General features: G+C 44.1%; 1 pseudogene; it reads left to right on the top strand.

The window, feature by feature from the left end:
• The first annotated feature begins 323 nt into the window (after positions 1-323).
• LOC103256468 lies at positions 324-5339 on the top strand (annotated as a pseudogene).
• The last annotated feature ends 15313 nt before the right edge of the window (positions 5340-20652 follow it).

Raw genomic sequence — 20652 nt, 5'->3', positions numbered from 1 at the left:
CCATAGTGAGCAGCCCCAAAAGCAGTTTTATTTTTCAGTTCCTTGTAACTACGGGAAGTTCCATAAACAAAAAAATAAAGAGACTCTCTAGCACCAGGCAGAGAACATTTTAGCTAGGTAGGGGGTGCCTTCAAAATCCTCATCTAAATGTGTATATGAATTGGAGGGAACAGGAAGCAAGTGTTCATGACTTTCTCCCGTAGTGTCTTCTTGCAGCAGGCCCTGCCAGCACGAAAGTGAAGGTCCAGAGCCCCGACTTCTGGCTCGGAGCCACCCAGGATTGTCTCATCTAGGTGGCCTTGGCTCAGGGTCCAGTGGGTTCCATGACCCAAGATGCCGAAATCCCCGGTGCGGATCTCTCTTTTTGGTCCAGTTCAGGCTGAAGGACATTCCCCGGGCTGAGGTACAAAGTTTAGGCTAACTGCGGCCCCCAGTGACCTCAGCAGAGACCCCAAAGCTCGAGGTTCTGGGAGGAGAGAGTCCAGAAAAACAAAAGCAAAGGTGCTGGACCTGCTTGACCCATGACCCGCAAGTGCAATCTCACTGCCCATGACCTTGCTAAGAAACACACCACATCTTCAGGAATTATTTTCTACCTCTGCAGAAATAGAATAATCAGTGCGATTACACGATTCCTGAAGTGAAAGAAATCCTGACGACTAGGATTATCCATGGCAGCATTTTTAGTGGGAGCGACCTTTCACCCTGAGGAGAGGGTGGGGGACATGCTGGGTCACTGGAGCCCTTGGTGGCCCCGCTAGGCCTCCAATTGCACCAGGCCAGGTGGGCTCACTGAGGAAGGGGACTCTTCAGGACCAGTCACCCCAATTCAATGTATTGGCAATATTTTTTTTAATGTTAACATGAGCCATCAAGCTACTCTGAGGGTCCAGTTTCTGGGGCAAGGAAGCAAGACCCTCATTCCAAGTTTCATCCCAATTAAACCAAAAGGTCCACTGAGATGACTTGAACTTGGAATGACAACTTGAACTCAGATCACTGGATTGAGAGTTCAGAGTGCTCACCATGATGCCATGGAGCCTCACACCGCAAGCTCTCCAGGAGTATGAATATTTCCTTAGAAGCCATAGTTCTTACCAACTCATTCTAGGTCTTTCTTCTGATCCCACAAACACCACCAGAGAAAGGTGAACCTTCGTGGGTGGAGCCATCTGTCTTGCTTACTCTCTGCCCCTCATCTTTGACAGACTTCTATTCTTTCAAGCGCATCTTGAAAAATGCAGCAAAATCCACTCTGGGCTCAGGGCCAGGGAAGAGCCCCTGAAGTCTCCAACATAAACCACATACTCTGTCTCCAAGTGCCAGCTTTCTGTCCTGAGATGAAATTTCTGCACACAGTAATGTGATTTTCTTTTCCTTCACCTTCACATTTTGCCCATTGCCCACAGAGGTCACATGATTGTCAGGAATGGACTTGGGATTTATGAGAATCCTTGGTCACAGTATCTACAATACTCCAAAGCCACAACTCTCTGTTACAGCTAATGTATAAAAGTGTGACAGCAATGGAGTTGGGTTTGGAAACAAGGGAACTTTTCATTTTCTTCATTGTATACTTCTGTGGTTAGTTGGTTGATTTGGGGTTTTTTGTTTGTTTTGCAACAAATATAGATTTGTTCAATTTAAAATGAAAATCAACCATGTTTTACAATTACATCAAATTCTCAAACCAAACCATACTCAACTGCCGAACCATATATCATTGAGGTCATGAGACAGGGCTGTGACATTTATGCAGGCATAGTGTGTTTCTGAGAATTTGACCAAGTTAATTACATTCCAATTTCTTAATATATCATAACCCGTAAAAGGCACAGTTTAGGGGGAAAAAAGTGCACATATATCAAGGTATCCAAGAGCACTCACTGCTGTCTCACAGAGTATGCATACTGAAGGGTTCCAACAGTTTATACAGTATTCATATGCACAAAATCCTGCCTTACTAAATATTTATATGTGTAATAGATAAAAATCCATATTATATCTTAATAATCTGCATATTTTGCAGGAAAATGATCAAGGGTGGCCCTGGATTGTTAAAAGTTAAACTTACACATGTCAAAATTTTGAAGAGTTTATTAGTGCATTCAGCGATTCATGAATCAGATAGGCCACAGTTGTCTTAGGACTCTACTGGGAGAGGTAAGAGTGAAAGCTTTTATAATGTGTTCACAAAAACATGACAAAGAATATTTCATTGGTTAGAATGGAAAGATAGAGGCTAGTTAGAAGTTTCACTCATTTGTAACATCTATCTATATGCAAGTATAACACAGAGACATAACATCTAATTTCTTGTGTAACCAAGATTTTCATGCAAATTGGACATATCTGATAGACCTAATTGATTTAATGTCTCTGTTTTTATAAGGAGAGAGAATTAGTTCTTTTGAAATATTCCCGAGGCCCTCTGGAAGCTCTCAAAGTTAGCTTGACATTAAAAGACCTTATTCATAATTTAATTTTGGGAAATTTGTTTAAAACAAGTCACAGGTGAAAAAGCACTTGTTCAAAATAGAATCATGGGTCACTCTGGAGCTATAGTCATTAATATAGCCAGAGTAATAATTAAAAATCTTCAAAGGCAAATGCAGAAAGATACTTAGTTGAGATCTAGCTGTTTGAATAGAGATGACTAAGTTTTCAAATACCTAATAAAGCAAAAACAGACCAGTATTTTTAAAAAAAATGTACCAATATACTTTTTACATTCAGGCACATTAGTTTTTACATATGATAAATTCATTCACATCTTAGCTAGCTTAAACATAGAGAATACTTTTTCCAAGCTCTTCTTCCACAAACCTACAAATTCATTTTATCTATTCAGGCTTTGTCCTATACTATTTCTTTCTCATTGTGAAAAACCAGGCATTTTACTTTAGGACAGAATTGCTTTCTTTTTCCTTTAACAAAAACACACCATTGTACATTGAATATTAATTTATATTTCCTCACAGAGTTGTTTATCTTATAATTTCTTGCGTTATTTACAATATATTAAAATATTGAACTTTTAGTAAATTTAATCTTGTGAAACCACCATTGTGTAGATTGACACTCTTTCTTAATTTTGGGGAGAATATATTTTCTCATAGTGTGACATTTCAATGTGGCACAGGGTATGTTTACTAACACACCCAATCACCTTTAGTTTTTCTGTAACGAGAAGTCAAAAGTGCATAAACTTATGTTCAGCAATTAAAGTGTTGGAATTTTATCTTGCTGGAAATGATCTAGACATTTAATAAATATCCACCATTTAACTTACAAAAATCTAAGGGTATAAAGTACAAAAGAGAGTTGGACATTTTTTAACAGATATATTATTAAACAATCACCGTTGAGAAGTTTCTTGATAAACTTTTATCTTTCTTAAATCCACTTAGTTCATTTGCTCTTAAAAATTGTGCCTGGTTTCCTCATGAGAATGTCACGAAGGGGCCGGGAAGCCGCCGGGCGGGCTTGCAAGAAGCGGCGCTCACCTACCCCTGCGGGCGGCCAACACGTGCGGGCCTGGCGGAGCGCGGCGCCTGGGCTCCGGGGCATGGCGCTCGGGCAGGGCCGGGAGCCACCGTGAAGAAGGAAGTTCGGCCCTGCGGGGCGGAGCGAGGAGGCTCCCGGAGCGAGGTGGTGACCCGGAGGAGATGGCGGCAGCCGGCTCAGCGTGACTGTCACCCACAGCGATGAGAAGCATGACCTTCATGTTACTCCCCAGCAGGGCAACAGCGAACCACTTGTCCAAGATCTGGCCCAGGCTGTGGAAGAGGCCACTGGGGGTTCACTGTCTTTTCTGAAACTCATATTTAAGGGAAAATCCCTGAAGGTGTTGAACCCAGGACTCTAATGAGAGAGATAGAGACCACAAAGAGCCAGCTCGGATGCAAACACATGAGGGTCTTATTCAGGCTCGAGTCTGGGCTCACACCCGAAGCAGCAGCTTCAGGGACGAGAGCCCCGATTCATAATGTCAAGTAGTTTTTATGCATAATTACAGAGGGAGGGGAAAGAACTTCAAACCTGATTCTACATGATTGGGTAATTTCTCCTAATGGGTACGGGAACACTTGGTATTGGTGGGTGCTGCCCGTGATTGACAGAAACCCACTTAATGGGCCGAGTGGAATGTTAGATAAGTTAGGTCCATACAGTCCCTGCGTATGAAGTAACCTGAGCCGGCAGGCAAAGGGTTACATTAGCCCTTTAAGTTTCCATCCCAAGGTATGCTTAGGAAAGCTTGTTTGCTTAACATTTACATAACATAACATGGTCATTATGGGACAACAAAAGCCAAACTTAACAAAGTTTTAAATATGAATGCTGCAAACCCATACAGTGAATGTGGGGTAGAAAATCATATACTAATTCTGGGAATTTATAAAATATCACAAGCTTATTATAGCAAGGCGGTTACTTTTATAAAAGTCTTTGTTCCCTGCAGGTTTACATAGCCACTGCGTGTAAATTATCACTGGGATAAAAACCGGTGATAGAGAGCAGCTGGCGCCTCTGAGTCTGCTGCCACCTTGTAGGAATGTCTGAAAGGGGCTTATCGCTTTATCATTTACATCCCGTTGTAAAAGCAGAAGTTAGCCTGCTAATTTGGGGCTGACAATGCTTAACCCAAGAGTTCTAAATACAAACACTGCTTAAAACCCGACATATGCCTAATTCTACGGGGTCTGAGGTAGGATTTAAAGTACTAAGATTTCATAAAATACATGAGGTAGGAATACACAAAATATATAGTAAACATGAGGTGGGGATATATGAAATATAGTGAACTAAACGCTACTTTTACAGCAAATAAGTTTCTTGGTTTCTTGGGTCTCTCAATAGCATGCTCTTAACCTAAATCTATTGTTGTCCTCTCAAAGGAAATGGAGACACCATTGTCAGCACTTGGAATACAAAATGGTTGCCGGGTCATGTTAATTGGGAAAAAGAAGAGTCCAGAGGAAGAAGTTGAACTAAAGAAGCTGAAAGATTTGGAAAAGTCTGTGGAGAAGATAGCTAGCCAACTAGAAGAGCTGAATAAAGAGGTTACTGGAATCCAGCAGCATTTTCTGGTGAAGGATTTGCAAGCCGAAGCTCTCTGCAAACTTGATAGGAGAGTAAAAGCCACGGTAGAGCAGTTTATGAAGATCTTGGAAGAGATTGATGCACTGATCCTGCCGGAAAATTTCGAAGACAGCACATTGAAAAGGAAGAGTTTGGTGAAAAAGGTTCAAGCATTCCTAGCTGAATGTGACACAGGAACAGAACATCTGCCAGGAGGCCAGTGGCCGCAGTCTACAAACTTGGCCCTGGCTGAATGAGGTGCAGCAGAGACTATACTGCCCTGAAGAACAGCACCAGCAGCTCTGCCTACTCTGAACAGAAGTCACCTGATTTCTCCAGGGCTACACAGGCAATCAGTCAATTGCCAATTTTCCTACTCCTACACCAGTTCTCAATGAAAAAGTATTGCCTTTGCAGTCTTGAGTAGAGCTCCTGACTGTCTTCTTGTTCTATCTCTGTGTGGCTGTGCTGTCCAGCGCCCACTTTTCCAGGAAGGGCCTCCCCTATCCAAGTTTTTCCAGCTCTTTTGACTTTCTGGTGCTTTCTTTGGACTGGTAAGAGCTCTCAGTAGTCCTAGGTTATTTCTTGGGTTATAGGCCTCACTGGTCTTCAGTTAATGAGGGCTTTTCTGCCCCTCTGATCACATAGTCGAATAGATGTAAAACCAGTATCACCAGGTGGTTGCATCTAGTCAGGAATGTTGGGAATGACTTTGAACAGGTGTTGGGCACATAGGTAGTCCAAGTATTCCTCACTGTGACCCAGTTCCAGAACTTCTGTCTGGTTTGTTGGTTTATAGACTTTGTCCTCACCTCCCAGTGACCCTGCTTAGCCACAGGCCATTGAGATACGGGGGTCCATTCCTGGAATGGGGCCTGTGGTTGATGCATGGATTTCCTTGTTCCAAGCAAATCTTCAAAAGATTAGAACCCAGTGTTGACTGAATCACTGCTTGAAACTAGGCTAGAGTCATAGCTTAGAACAGGTAAATAGGAGGAGCCAGAATGAGTAAAGACAACCATAAACTCAGGAGTAACATGTGCTTCTTTCAAAGGTATTTCTGTTAACCATACCCTTCTGAGGTCTAGAATTCCTTCAAAATTGTTTCTATTTTGTGGGGCCACCTCCCCCTCCCCAACTGTTAGTTAAAAATAATTTGAGCTGGGTGCGTGTGGTGGCATGCACCTATAGTCCCAGCTACTCAGGAGACTGAAGTGGGAGGACTGCTTAAGCCTACAAGTTCAAGTCTAGCCTGGACAACATAATGAAACCTTGATTTCTCTAAAAAAAAATTTTTTAAACCAGTTTGTACCCATCTTCAAGCAGAAGAGAATTTGGTTTCTGTTTTTTGTTTTTGTTTTTTAATTATTAATGGAAAAAAGCCATTTGTGGCACTAGTCATAATTTATGTTTAATAAAATTGGGAGTGACCCTGCATACTAGAAAACTCTTCTTAAACTGGTCACTTTTGTCACCTGATTCTTTAGCACAGTGCCCAGGAAACAGACTCCTGACAGACCACTCTGAGGCTACATCATTTGGCAGAGAGGGAATGATTGAAGTCCCAGGAATTTAGGACTGAGTGGGTAACACCTCAGACAAGGTGGTAGTAGAGGTAGACACGTGGACAAGGCTCAGGGCCCACCCCACCCCCAACTTGAACCAGAGCAGTTCACTGTTCTGTTCTTATATAGTAGCTGTGTGGCCTAGGGCCATCATCACATTTAATGAAAAATTACTACATGCTAGACACTGTTCTAAGTTCTTTCTATATATTAGTCATTTAGTTCTCACATAACATACGAGGCAGACATGTATTATTCTCGTTTCAGAGATGAGAAAACTCAGATAATTTGCTCCAGGTCATAGAGTAATTGGCAAAGCCAGGACACAAGGCTGGGTAGGTTGATTTCAAAGCCAGTGCTTTCAGTCACTACTTTGTTAACTTTCCATTGACACAGGGCAGCACACACTTGTTTCCTTATTGTCTCCTTCTTTTTGTCTCCCATATTAGCACCTCTATTTCCTCTCTGGCCCGCTCCAGTTCATTCTCCAAAGAGCAACCTGAGCGATCATAAAGTGCAACTCTTATCATGTCAGTCCCCTGCTTAGAAACCTGCAATGGCTCCCCATTTCTCTTAGATAATGGTCAAAATGCAGCTTCTCTCATCTCGAGCCCCTCTCCTGTTTGCTCTCTGCTGTCAGCCACTCCAGTCTTTTGTCAATTCCTCAGATGCACTGTGCCCTCTCATGCCCTGGGTTCTTTGCACTTGCTGCTATAGCTTCTCATCTTCCTTCCACCCCCACCCCTTTTGTAGGTAACTCCTATTCATCCTGTAGAATTTAACTCAAATGTCTCTTCCGGGGAAAAACTTCACCTACTGCCTGAGACCATATCAGGCTTCCAGGTGGGATCCTCTCATAGCTTCCTTTTCTTTCACAACATTTATCATATTCTGTGATGGTTTATATGTGGGATTATTTGATTAGTATTTGCCTTAAGCACTAGACTGTAAGTTCTCTGGGTTAAGAAACTGTTTTGTCTTGTTAACAGCATTATTTCAAGCATATTGTCTTGTATATAGTAGGAACTCAATAAATATTTGGAGAATGGAAAAAAAAAGTCATGAGACATTAGACAAAGCCAGCTATCATTTCAAGTTATTTCCCAGTTAGCTATTTTTATAACATTTTCATGTCAGGCAGTCATCACAAAAGTAGGAATCCTAAAAAGTTGAAATGCATGGGTGCCATGGTTTGAATATGTCTTCCCAATTTCACATATTAGAAACTTAATTCCAAAATAAATATGGTGATTTGGAGGTGAGACCTTTGGGAGTTAGTTAGGATTAGATAAGGTCACCAGGGTGGGGTCCCCATGAGGGGATGGCTGGCTTAATCATAACAATGAGAGACAGGATGCCCTGTGCCACGTTATGACACAGCAGTAAAGTCCTACCTATTACCATACACAAAAATTAACTCTAAATGGATCAAAGACCCAACTCATCAACAAGGATACCTGCATAATGAAGATTTGTATACCTAACCCCGAATTGTACCCCACATCTTTGAGATAAACAGTAATAAAAAGATTCCGCACCAGAAGCTGAACAGATGCTGACCATATGCCCCTGAATTTCCCAGCCTCCAGAACTGTGCAAAATCCCATTTTTAAGAATGAATTACTCAGTCTTATATATGCTATTATAGCAACAGAAAATGGCTTAAGATAATGGATTTTGTTTTGTTTTTTGGCTAGACCGGAGAATTAAAGTGTTGTTTATCCAGATGTCCCACAGCCTCTACTCTTTTTCTTTCATGATAAGAATGCTAAAATCTGGTACACAGAGTACATTATTCACATGGGAATTTAGTTTTCTGCTTTAAAGAAAAAGAAGTCCAGTTTACATATTTGTCTCTAGATTACTCTGGGGCCAGTCTCTGGACTGATGAGAGAGAAAATATGAATATACTGATTTGGGCAGAAAAGGGGGAGGACAGAAAAAGTCCTTCTTGAGCTTGTTGCCTCTGAATGTTGCCCTCAGCACACAAATAACTTCTGTGTTGAAGAGGCAAATTGTGAATGGATCCATTCTGGTTTTCTTTCCTACTGCACTTGATATACATGAAGTAAGGGACACTCCATTTCCATTTACACATCTGTTCTTAGGTCAAATGCATAGTTCTATAACCTTCACACGTCATAGTTACATATTAACAAAAATATTTGTCAAAGATTTATCCAAGTCATGAGCACTTGAAAAGTTTGTGTGTTCATGTCTATACTTCTGAGAATACTTAAATTGTATAAGAATGGATTTTTAAAGTCAACTCAGTAGAATCCTTTTATAAATTTACTTTGGTAGCCATCTGGAGGTTTTTTAAAAATTTCATAGACATAATGAAAAAATATTCCATGCTCATGGATAGGAGGAATCAACATTGTTAAGATGTCCATCCTACCAAAGCAATCTGCAGATTCAATACAATACCCATTAAATTATCAACATCATTCTTCTCAGACCTGGAAATGAAAATACAGAAATTTACACGGAAGTATAAAAGACCATGAATAGCCAAAACAATCCTTAGCAAAAGAAACAAAGCAGGAGGTATCACACTTCCAGACTTCCAACTTTACTATAAGGCTACAATAATCAAAACAGCCTGTTATTAGTACAAGAACAGGCATATAGACCAATAGAACAGGATAGAGATTCTGGAAGCAAAACCTCAATTTCTCAACCAATTTACCTTTGACAAAGCCTCCAACAACAACCCACTGGGCAAGGAGAACCTATTCAGTAAATGCTGCTGGGAAAACTGGCTGATCACATGCAGAAGATTGAAACAGGACCCCTACCTATTACCATACACAAAAATTAACTCTAAATGGATCAAAGACCTAAACATAAAACCTCAAACTATAAGAATATTAGAGAATAGCCGGGCTCAGTGGCTCAGCCTGTAATCCTGCACCTTTGGAAGGCTGAGGTGAGTGAATTGCCTGAGCCCGCAGGTTCGAGACCCACCTGGGCAGCGAGACCTCATCTCTACAATAAAGCAAAAAATCAGCCGGGCATGGTAGCGCACGCCTGTAATTCTGGCTACTTGGAAGGCTGAGGTGGAAGGATCGCCAGAGCCCAGCAGGCGAGGCTGCGGTGGCCAGGAGCGGCCACTGCACTCCAGTCTGGGCGACCGAGTGAGACTTCAACTAAAAAAAAAAAAAAAGAATATTAGAGAATGCAGGAGACACCCATATGGAAATTGGAACTGGGAAACAATTCCTAATCAAAACCCTAAGTGCTCAAAAAACACAAAATAAGATAGACAAGTGGGACCTCGTGAAACTGACGAGGGTCTGCAAAGTAAAATAAACCATCAAGAGAGCAGGGAGACAGTCCACAGTGGGAAAAATATTTGCTAACTGTATATCTGACAAAGGCCTAACATCTAGAATCTACAAGGACCTCAAACATGCCGAGAAGAAGAAAACAAACAGCCTCATTAAAAAGTTGGCAAAAGACATGAATAGATACTTCTCAAAAGAAGATATGGACAGCCAACAGAAACATAGAAAAGTGTTCAGTCTCACTAATCATCAGAGAAATACAAATCATAACCACATGAGATACTACCTAACCCCAGTAAGAATGGCCATCATTAATAAACAACAACAGATGTTGGCGAGGATGAGAAGAAAAAGGAGCTTTTCTACACTGCTGGTGGGAATGCAAACTAGTGCAAACTCTTTGGAAGACAGTGTGGCGATATCTGAAAGAATTAGACATTGACCTTCCATATGACCCAGCAATCCCTCTATTGGAAATATACCCAGAGGAACTCAAATCATTCTACAAAAAAGATAACTGCACATGCATATTTGTTGCATTTCTATTCACAATAGCAAAAACATGGAACCAACCATGCTGCCTATCGAAGCTGAACTGGATTAAAAACAGTGGTACAAGCCGGGCTCGGTGGCTCAGCCTGTAATCCCACGCCTTTGGGAGGCTGAGGGGAGTGGATTGCCTGAGCCCGCGGGTTTGAGACTCGCCTGGGCAGCGAGACCTCATCTCTACAATAAATCAAAAAAAATCAGCCGGGCATGGTAGTGCATGCCTGTAATTCCGGCTACTCGGAAGGCTGAGGTAGAAGGATCGCCGGAGCCCAGCAGGTCGAGGCTGCAGTGGCTGGGAGCGGCCACTGCACTCCAGTCTGGGCGACAGAGTGAGACTCCAACTCAAAAAAAAAAAACAGTGGTACACATATACAATAGAATATTATGCAGCCATAAAGAAGGAAAAACATATGAACTTCGCAGTAACTTCAATGGATTTAGAGTCTATCATACTGAGTGATCTATCACGGAACAAAGAACAGAGTACCATATGTTCTCATAAGTGAACCTTGAACAATTATCATAATACTATAAGAAAGGGATTGGCAGTAGTGGGAAACTGCCAGGAGAGGGGGGAGTGGGATCGGCAGTTGATGGAAACTGCCAGGGGAGGGAGGAGCACACTTCATCAACAAGGATACATGCAAATTGAACATTTGTATACCCACCCTGAATTGTACTCTACATCTTTTAAATTAAATAAATAAATAAAAATAAAAAAATTCAAAGAACCAAAAGCAACAAGAAGAAATTACATATGCATAACAAACACAGATATACATAAACATATAGATAAAAGCAGGTTTTATAGCTTTCATTTTAAAATTTTAGCCAGGTATAAATAAAATACTATAAAACTTATAAAATACTATAAAACTTACAAAACAATATCTGAATCTAAGATCTTCTGCTAGTCAAGGAACAAGGTAACCTACCCAGAGCCTAAAACTTTTGAATAATATTTGTACAAACAAACAAAAAATTTAAGATCTATTCTTTGCCTTTTGTTAGAAATATTTTAGAGAGGCATTTTTTTATTTATGAAGTCTTTCAGAAGCCTCAGCACAACAATTTTTTTAAAAGCTCCCATTGTTTCTGGGGCAACAGGGATCGCCTTCTCCCACTATGAGCCCATAGATTTGTTTAGGTTGAGACTTCTCTGCTGTGGTCATCACAATTATAAATTATTTTTGGTAAGACTAATTCTGTATTCTAGAAAAGCACAGGTTCCAAAGGAAGAGTACCAGACTCCTTGGATTTAGTTGAATTTGTTTATCATTTTATTCCCAAAGTCCTTTCAAACAAACTTCTTTACTGGACTCAGTGCACTTTCTGTCAAAAATTCCTATATCAAACCCAGTTTGACTTCCACAGTTAGACCAGATTTTAAAATGGGCACATTAAGTTAGACATCTGACACAAGTCCTGGAACTCTACCCAACAGGCAATTACCAGTGACGACCTTCAAATGCACAGAAGACACAGTGAGGGTGCTGGGCTCAACAAGGTACCTACACCTGTTTGCTCATTGCTTCCAGAAGTCATTATCCAGGCGTCTACTTTGGATCCTCTCTTCAGACACCCAAACTGTTTAAAGTAAAACATGGGCACATTAAAGCATTAGTGAGTTTATTGGAGCATTCAGTGATTCATGCATCCAGCAGCGGCAGAGCTCAAGCAGCTCAGCACTCCACTGGAGGGGTAAGAGAAGAAGCTCTTATCCAAGAGCAAAGAAAAAGGAGCAAGACCAAAAGACGTACTGGATTGTTTAGAGAGGAAATTCCTTAGTAAGAGGTTAGTTGTTGCTTATGGTAAAGTCTCTAGTTTTGTTTTACTGTTTACGTTGGACTCCAGTTTGCTTATAGGATCCTAATGTGTGGGACCGTCTCAGCCTAATAGTCTCCCAGCTAAAAATGTTTCAAACAGGACTGACACAGCTCTCAAGAATAACTTAGGGCATGCTGGGAATGTCCTATCTCAAAATAAGAGGGAGCTGGCCAGAAGAACCCAGCCTTTGTTCAGGTCCTCCCCTAAAAACAGAATGTTCTTCAATGCTTTTGTCGATCTTGTCATGTGACCCTAAGCTACAAAACCTAGGGCAGTTTGCTTTTCCAGGTACATCAGCCACAATCCAAGTGGGGCATGCGCAGACAAGATTCCACCCACCCCAGGGAAGGTTTCCTGAGACTTTGGGGACTGGTTGGCAGTGTATCATAGCCCCTTCCTGTATGTGTTTAAGTAATAAACCCACTTTCTGTAACTTGCACATGTGAGTATTCCGTCTCACAGACTCAGAGAAGTTGACAATTAGTGCCCAGTGAACTGCTCTACAAGTTTCATTTGCCCTTTTCTTCCATAATTCATTGTGAAGCCATTTTTTCCCTCATTCGATACATAAATGGAAAAATTTGCATTAAAAGAATGAAGCTGCTGACTAGACAGGAGTCAGAAAGACTCTGGTGCTGGAGGAGGTATTGAATTTCCAGAGAATGGATGAGGGTCCAATGAAGAAGGAAGGAGGCACAGTTGCAGGTCTTTCTGATGGAGAGGAAGTTCTCAGCTCTGGGGTGAAGTGAAGTGTAAATTCTTTCTAGAGAACCAAGAAGCTGAGTGGTAACAAACACAAGCACTCCTCCAGGAGAACTTCAACATTAGTCAAAGCTCATGAATACAAGGAGCAAAAGTGGACTGTGGCTGGATTTAAGAAGAAAAGAAATCTGTTGAGAGTTTGTTATTGAGAGACCACAGAATGGCCAGTAGACTCAGGGAGCCAGGCTCTGACAAGGGCACAGAGAGACTCTAATAAAGTTAGAATGGGGATGGGTGGACCTTTGACCAACACTGAATGCCCTGAGGCAGTGTTGACAAAATATAAGAAACGCCTGTTCTAGCACCACCCCCACTTGACTGGCAACATTTGGAGAATTGTAAGTCAGTTTAAATCCTTCTCTTACTAATCCAACCATGAAAAGGTGATGGTCCTCAGGAGCAACCAGTTGTCCCATGGTGGCCTCCAAAACAGTGTACAGGGATCTGCACTGACTCAAGAGCTACAGGTACCAGGAATGCCAGACAAAGTTGGATCCAAACAAAACCAAACACACACATAAAAAAACATTCTGTAGAGGAAAGAAGTAGGAAAGAAAGAATATTTGCAAAGAATGCTCTCCCTCATCACAATCTGTTTTCCATTCTTCTGAAAAATAGCTTTCTTGGTGTATAAGAGGCACATAACAAACTGTACATATTGAAATGTATTATTTGATAAGTTTTGACAGATGTGTACGTGAGGGAAATCATCACCACAATCAATATAGTGAAATCACCCATCACCCCCAGCAGTTAGCTGCCTGTGCTCCTCAGTGGTCCCTCCCTCTTCCTGTCCCCAGGGGAGCACTGGTCTGCATTGGGTCACTAGACTTTATTTAGACTGCATCTTGTCTTATAGAAACGGAATGATACATTATGTATTTTTTCCTCTGGCTTATTTTATTCAGCATAACAATTTTGAGATTCATTTACTTTGTTTTCTGTATCAAAAGATCATTTTCTTCACTGCTAGCATTCTGTTGTGTGGATATACTATCATTTGTGTATGAGCTTGGCTCAGAGAAAGACTATAATATAAGGAAATACCACATCCTTTATCAAATTTGCAACAGTTGTCTCAATGAATGCAGGAATGGGTAATGAAGATACTTATTTCACCAAGCAGATGAGGGAAAAAATTGGAAAGGTGCAGTTTCCACTGGAAAAGTTTTTTGTTGTTGCTGGTGTTATTTTTGTTTTTTAGAGTCAGGTGTCTTACTCCGTCACCCAGACTGTGGTATAGTGCTGTAGTGCCACAATGACTGTAGTGCTCACTGCAGCCTTGATCTCCTGGGCTCAGGCAATCCTTCTGCCTCAGCCTTTGAAGTAGGTAGGACTCCTGGATAATTTTTGGATTTTTTTTTTTTTTTTTTTGGTCAAGACAGGGTCTTTTTATGTTATCCAAGCAGGTCTTGGACTCTTGGGCTCAAGCAGTCCTCTTGCCTAGGCCTTCCAAAGTCCTGCCGTTAGAAGCATTAGCCACCATACCCAGCTGCTAATGCTACTTTAACTTCACATTGCATAGCTTATTACGTCAATGAAGCCAAATTACTAAGGGTATTAGTCTGCTCAGGTAACCTTAAAACGAAGTCATCGACTGGGTGGCTTAAGCAATAGGATATGCTTTCTTTTTTTTTTTTGAGTTGGAATCTCACTCTGTCGCCCAGACTGGAGTGCAGTGGCCGCTCCCAGCCACCGCAGCCTCGACCTGCTGGGCTCTGGCGATCCTTCCGCCTCAGCCTTCCAAGGAGCTGGAATTACAGGCATGCGCTACCACGCCCAGCTGATTTTTTGATTTATTGTAGAGATGAGGTCTCGCTGCCCAGGCGGGTCTCGAACCCACGAGCTCAGGCAATCCACTCCCCTCAGCCTCCCAAAGGGGCGGGATTACAGGCTGAGCCACCGAGCCCGGCTAGGATATGCTTTCTTACAGTTCTTGAGGCCAGAAATTTAAATTAAGATGCTGGCAGGGTTGGCTTCTGGGAAGGCCTCTCTTCCTGGCTTGCAGAAGGCCAGCCTCTTGCTATGTCTTCCCATGGCATTTTCTCTGTGCCTGGGTGAAGGAAAAGAGAGATTTCTGGTGCTCTTCCTCTTCTTATTTGTTTATCTTTTTATTGTACACACCATGGACCTGAAGGTCATCTTATTCTTTTTGTAAGAACACCATTCCTATAAGACTAGAGCCCCACTTATAAATTACCTCCTTAAAGGCCCTGTCTCCAAATATAGTCACATTGGGTGTAGGCTTTCAACATGTGAATTTTATGAGACATTTGTTAGTTTATAATACCAAGCAACAGGGACAATCCAAGGTTCTTTGCCTGTCAAATCCTATGACATATAACAGGTTGTGGGGTCAAGGAGAAGTGCTAGCAAGGTTGCTGTTATTGCCGGTTCTATGATTAGGAAAACACCCCTTAAACTCGTAAGCATGTCCGCACAGGGAAGAGCATAGGTCCAATAGGTAATACATGCAACTAGGAGAACATGGGAGCAACCAAAAGCCATGCTCACAAGCAAGTTATGATTCCTCAGATGATTGTGATGGTGCTACTTCATGGAAAGTGCTTTCAAGCAAGAGAATGACATTCTTAGGTATCTCTTTCAGATCTGGTGCTATTTAATGCTAGAAAAAAATAATGGACATTTTTGTCTAGGGTAGACAAAATTGAATTCCTACTGATTTGGGACATCTGCCTAAGGTCTTCTGAGAGGACACGGGGAGTCTTGCCTGGTGGATCTTGCCCAGGCTCTACCTGGCCCTTTAGGATTGGCCTGGAAAGGTCAATTTGGGGGCTTGAGCCAAAGAATGGGCACAGAAATGACTTAATCTTATAATCTTGTGCTTAGAGGATTTAGGTTTGAGACCCCAGAGTCTGAATGAGATCAGAGTACTGAGTCCAATCAATCCTATTGCCTTTATTAGGCTGTTCAAGTGCTCCCAACTGGGAAGACCCAGGATGGCCTACTCATTGGTACCTGGGCCCATTGTCTTCTGCTTCCTCTACTTTGGCAAACAGAAGACGGCTTCGTCCCACCTTGGCCAGCCACAGGGAGAACCGGGGCCTAGAGGAAGTAGGTCGACTTCATTCATGGTAACTTTAGGTCCCAACCCCTCACAGGATTTTCCTTTTCTTCCTTTGATCTCTTTCCCACTTAGTCAATAGGGCCCTTCTTTCCTATCAGGACCCTTTAGGGGTGCCTTGTGGACAGGTCCCAAGTGGGCAGCAGGTTTCCCTTACCTGTCCCTCCGGGCATCTTGGGATCTCTGGCTGACCCAAAACTAACTCCGGTGAGTGGGACCAGGAAGAGCAGGAAGGATGCGCATACAGAGGTGGAGGCTGGTGCCTGGGGTCGGGATCCACAGTGGAACCCTGCTCTTCCCTGCACACTGCCCTAAGGGTGCCCAGGGAAGCTGAAAGGGGCGGCTCCTACAGCTTCTCGGCAGTCTGAACCCAGAGAGGTAGGAGGTTCCAAACCGGGCAGGAGGAACCTCGGTGAGCGAGACCAATCCTGTTCCTGACTGGCCCTGGACACAGGCTCCAAAGAGGCTGATTTCCAGGACAGAACCAAAGAAAAAACCTAAAGGCAGGAAACCCGGTGAAATACAGTGTAAGTCTCAAATTCTAGTGTCCCTGTGGGGAGGGAGTTGGGGTTCGAGGTCTGTTGAATCACCCAGAGCCTTTATCAGGAGAGTCTGCACTAGCTCAGAGAACAGGACTATAAACAGCAATGGCCTTCCACAGGGGGCAATTGTGTCCTCACACTCCTCCCCCATCCCCGCAGAGACACTGGGCCATGTCTAGAAACATTTTCTATGGTCACCACTGAGGGCAGGGTGGAGGGCGAGTTTTTTCTGGAATCTAGTCCACGTAGACTAGGGATGTTGCTAAACACCTGGCAATGCACTGGTGGAGTCCTCCACAACGAATGAGGTGATACAGAATCTCAGTACTGGGGAGGTTGAGAAACCCTGGGGTAGGTCAGTATCCGACACTTGGCCTCAGAAATCACGGATTCGCGACTCCTTGGTGTTCGGATCTGAGGAAACCTCCAGCGTCAGAGAGAACTCTCATTCTTTGAACTGAGCATGTGGGAGGGGGCAGATGCTATCCACTAAGACAGGAAAGTGGCATGAGCAGCAGGTTGACGGGGAAGGTCAGAGGTCAGTTTAGGGCCTCGGAGCCCTCCTTGAAAGAGTTTTCCAACCAGGCCGTGTTGGTTTCTCCATTCATCAAGTCCTTAATAGTGTTGCGGATGCCCATCGCTTATCGTGGGGCCTCCCCACTGCTGCCTCCTCCCGGCAACCTGGTTCGCTGCCCTAGTCCCAGCCCTGCGTCCCTTGGTTGCGACCTCAAACGCTGATGCCTCTCAAAGGAGCATCTACAGGTCAGTCGTGAGGTGCGGCCAAGAGGAGGCAATTTGCTCCAGAACTTGCGACCTTGGTGGGCCCTGCAGAGTGCTGAGTGGGGCACCTAGGGCTCCTCTTTTGAAGAATGCAGGTGGAAATGGCTTTATGAGACCACTTCCGGACCGGCCAGAGACCCCCATGAGGCCCAGTTCTTCCTGAGAGGTGATAGAAAGAGGCTTCTGGGTTGTCTAGTGGCTAGGACTCCGTGCCTTTGCTGCCGTGGGCCTGGGTTTGATTCCTGGTCAGGGAAACGCTTTTGCACCATCTGTTCCTATCCATCATTTTTGCACAACCAGGGAAAGTTATGGTGGGCCACTGCTCAGGACCCACTGCTCTTGCTTATGTCCTGTATGCCACCCGCAGAAGCACCTTTAGAGTTCTACAGGGCATTTTGCTCAGGTTGACACAAGATTGCCAGAGATGGAATCCCTGTGCAGCTGCACCCAAGAAGGCCATGCGCTTTACCGCCGCTGCCCCAGGGGTATAGTTTCCTAGCTAGTTACCATTTCAGATCAAAGACTCTGAACAATTGGCAGAACATCCTGGAAGAACTGAAACCAAGATTTTTTTTTCCTTTGCTCTCCTCTGTTCTGTACTGAAAGGGAAGAAGAGGAAGAGAAGGAGGAAGAGGAGACAGTGAAGGAGGAATAAGTTGAAAATGGAGGAAGCTCTCAAAGACCAGGCGAGGGTAAGGAAGGGAATCAAAGGCAGGATTTTACTTAGCCAACAGTAAAAAAGGAAGTCTGGGGACTCTTGAGTCTTTAAAAACTGTGTCCCTTCACATAAGTACTCCATCACTTTCCTTTACATAAATCAGGACTCCTCCCTAACCCCAAATCCTGATTCCTGTTTACAAAGAATGTTCAAAACAAGGAATTATGTCTAACGGACCACAGTTTATTCATGACGTTTTCAGATAAGCAAGGGAGTTTAAAAATAAACGTGAATAAAAACAATCCTGATGGTTCCAATATAGTATCATCATCATTTTAAAGGCTAAATGTAAAAACAATCTCATAATAAGGAAACTTTTGCATTGAACAAATCAAGTTTAACATTAACACACACACACATACACACCTCTCCAAAATTGTTGCTGACCTAGATTTTAAACTACTGTTGGACTGGGGAGTGGGATGGGGAGGAAAACCGTAAACGATTTTTAGATGAAAATTAATCATGCGCGGTCTAACATAGTCACACTCCTGAGTCCCTCAGATCAGGATCCTTTCAAAGGAGGCTCCAAGGGCTATAAACCAAAACTGAATAAACAGTTAAACAGTTTTCAAATTCTTTTTTTTTTCCCGTAAAAATACAATTTTCAGGCCAACACTGTTAACCACATTGCCAGGGACACGGAATCCCACCCAGAACACGATGGGCCCACGGAACACATGGAGGCCACGGTGGCTGGAGATGTTAACACATTCAGTTCCCAGCGTCTGGGGTACAGGCCTGAGGACCCTCTTGCCACCTCTGCAGGAGGCCCCGTCTCTACTGCTACCCTCATGTCCATCCGGATTCCTCCCCACAGACCTCCCCTTTCCTTGGGCCACCCACGTCTGGCAGACCACCAAAGAGACTGCGGAGCCCCAAAGTTTCTGTCCTTCCCGGACCTTCATTTCTGATTCCTGCTCCTTAGTGAGTTCTGGCTCAGCAATTAGTCCAGCACGGGAACCGGGTCTGACGGCTCTGTGGGTTTCCACTGATCTGTCAAAGGGTAGATGAGAATAGCAAAGGTTCTAGGTACCAAGATTCAAGACTGCAGTGACCCCAGAAACACTTGCCGGTTGGAAGTCAGGAACTCACAAGCGAGGTGACTGCCAAGGACACTTCCTGCACGAGAACAGGCAGGAACTCACAAGCGAGGTGACTGCCAAGGACACTTCCTGCACGAGGACAGGCGGTGCAAAAAGAGTTACCTGGCCGGGAATCGAACCCCGGTCGCTGCAGCGAGAGCGCCAAATCCTAAACACTAGACCACCAAGGACTTTGGAAAGCACCTGTTTTCACATCTCTTCACAGTTGGACGCCACAATTCTCCCTTGGCTCTTAGGAAGATACAGGTTTCCTGAGGGTCTCTTTCGTTCCAGAAATGGTCTCATGAGCCTATTCTCACCCGCATTCTTATACAGAGACCGCAAGCGACGCACCCTGCTCTCTGTGGAGGCCCACCAAGGCCACAAACCCCTCTCCTACCTTCTCTTCCAGCCCGCGCCTCACGACTGACCCAGAGATGTGCCTTGGCAAACCCGCAGCCTGTGAGGTCGAAGTCGAAGGTGGAAGGTCGTGAGGCTGGGGTGGGACCAGGTTGTAGGGGGGAAGCGGAGCGGGAAGGCGAAGAGGGACTCAAATGATGCAGAAACTCAGACAGCCTGGACGGAAAACTCTTTCAAGGAGGGCTCTGGGGCCCTTAACTGACCTCCGACCTTCCGCTTCAACCTGCTGCACCTGCCGCTTTCCCATCTTTTTTTTGTTGTTGTTTTGAGTTGGAGTCTCACTCTGTCTCCCATCTTAGTGGATGGCAACTCCCCACTTCCATATATGCTCAGGCCAAAGAGCTGAGAGCTCTCTCTCACCCCGGAGGTTTCCTCAGATCCCACATAAATGAGTCGCGAATCCGTGATTTCTCCACGTCCAAGCGTGTAGACATTGATGTACTCCAGGCTTTCTCAACCTCGCCAGTCCTGATTCCTTGGATCAGACAATTCCTTGTGGAGAAGGGCCTCTCCGGTGGATGGCCGGGTGTTTTGCCACACGCCCAGAAACATGTTGTCCTTCCGTGTATACCAGCCCCGCGGATGCTTCAAATATCATTACGGCAAAAACGATTCAGAGGACACCCTCGCATGGGTGTAAGCCACCGACTCGGCTGACGCCCAGACACAGACTGCAGCAGGTCCAGGGTCACTCTTTGCTCCCGGGTGGGGCTCTTTCACTTCTCCTGACCTGACACGCCTGAGGTCACGGGGGGTGTAGACGCCCAGCAAAAGGGAGGCACCGTCTAGGCTGATCCAGACCAGACCGCCATGACTCACATTCAAACCGAGGTCCCGCGGCCACAGCGCAGAATACTAACCACTGTGGGGTCGCGGCGCCCCGCGGGCCCAGGGTGGGGGCCCGCAAGACCGCACGTGTGCTGCCGCCCTGGACATCGGGACGCGCG

Source organism: Carlito syrichta, unplaced genomic scaffold (genome assembly GCF_000164805.1).
Source record: "Carlito syrichta isolate Samal-C Ts95f unplaced genomic scaffold, Tarsius_syrichta-2.0.1 Scaffold289551, whole genome shotgun sequence".
Classification (NCBI taxonomy): domain Eukaryota; kingdom Metazoa; phylum Chordata; class Mammalia; order Primates; family Tarsiidae; genus Carlito; species Carlito syrichta.
The sequence above is the reverse complement of the archived record's forward strand: the minus strand, read 5'-3'. Positions and strand labels throughout refer to the sequence as shown.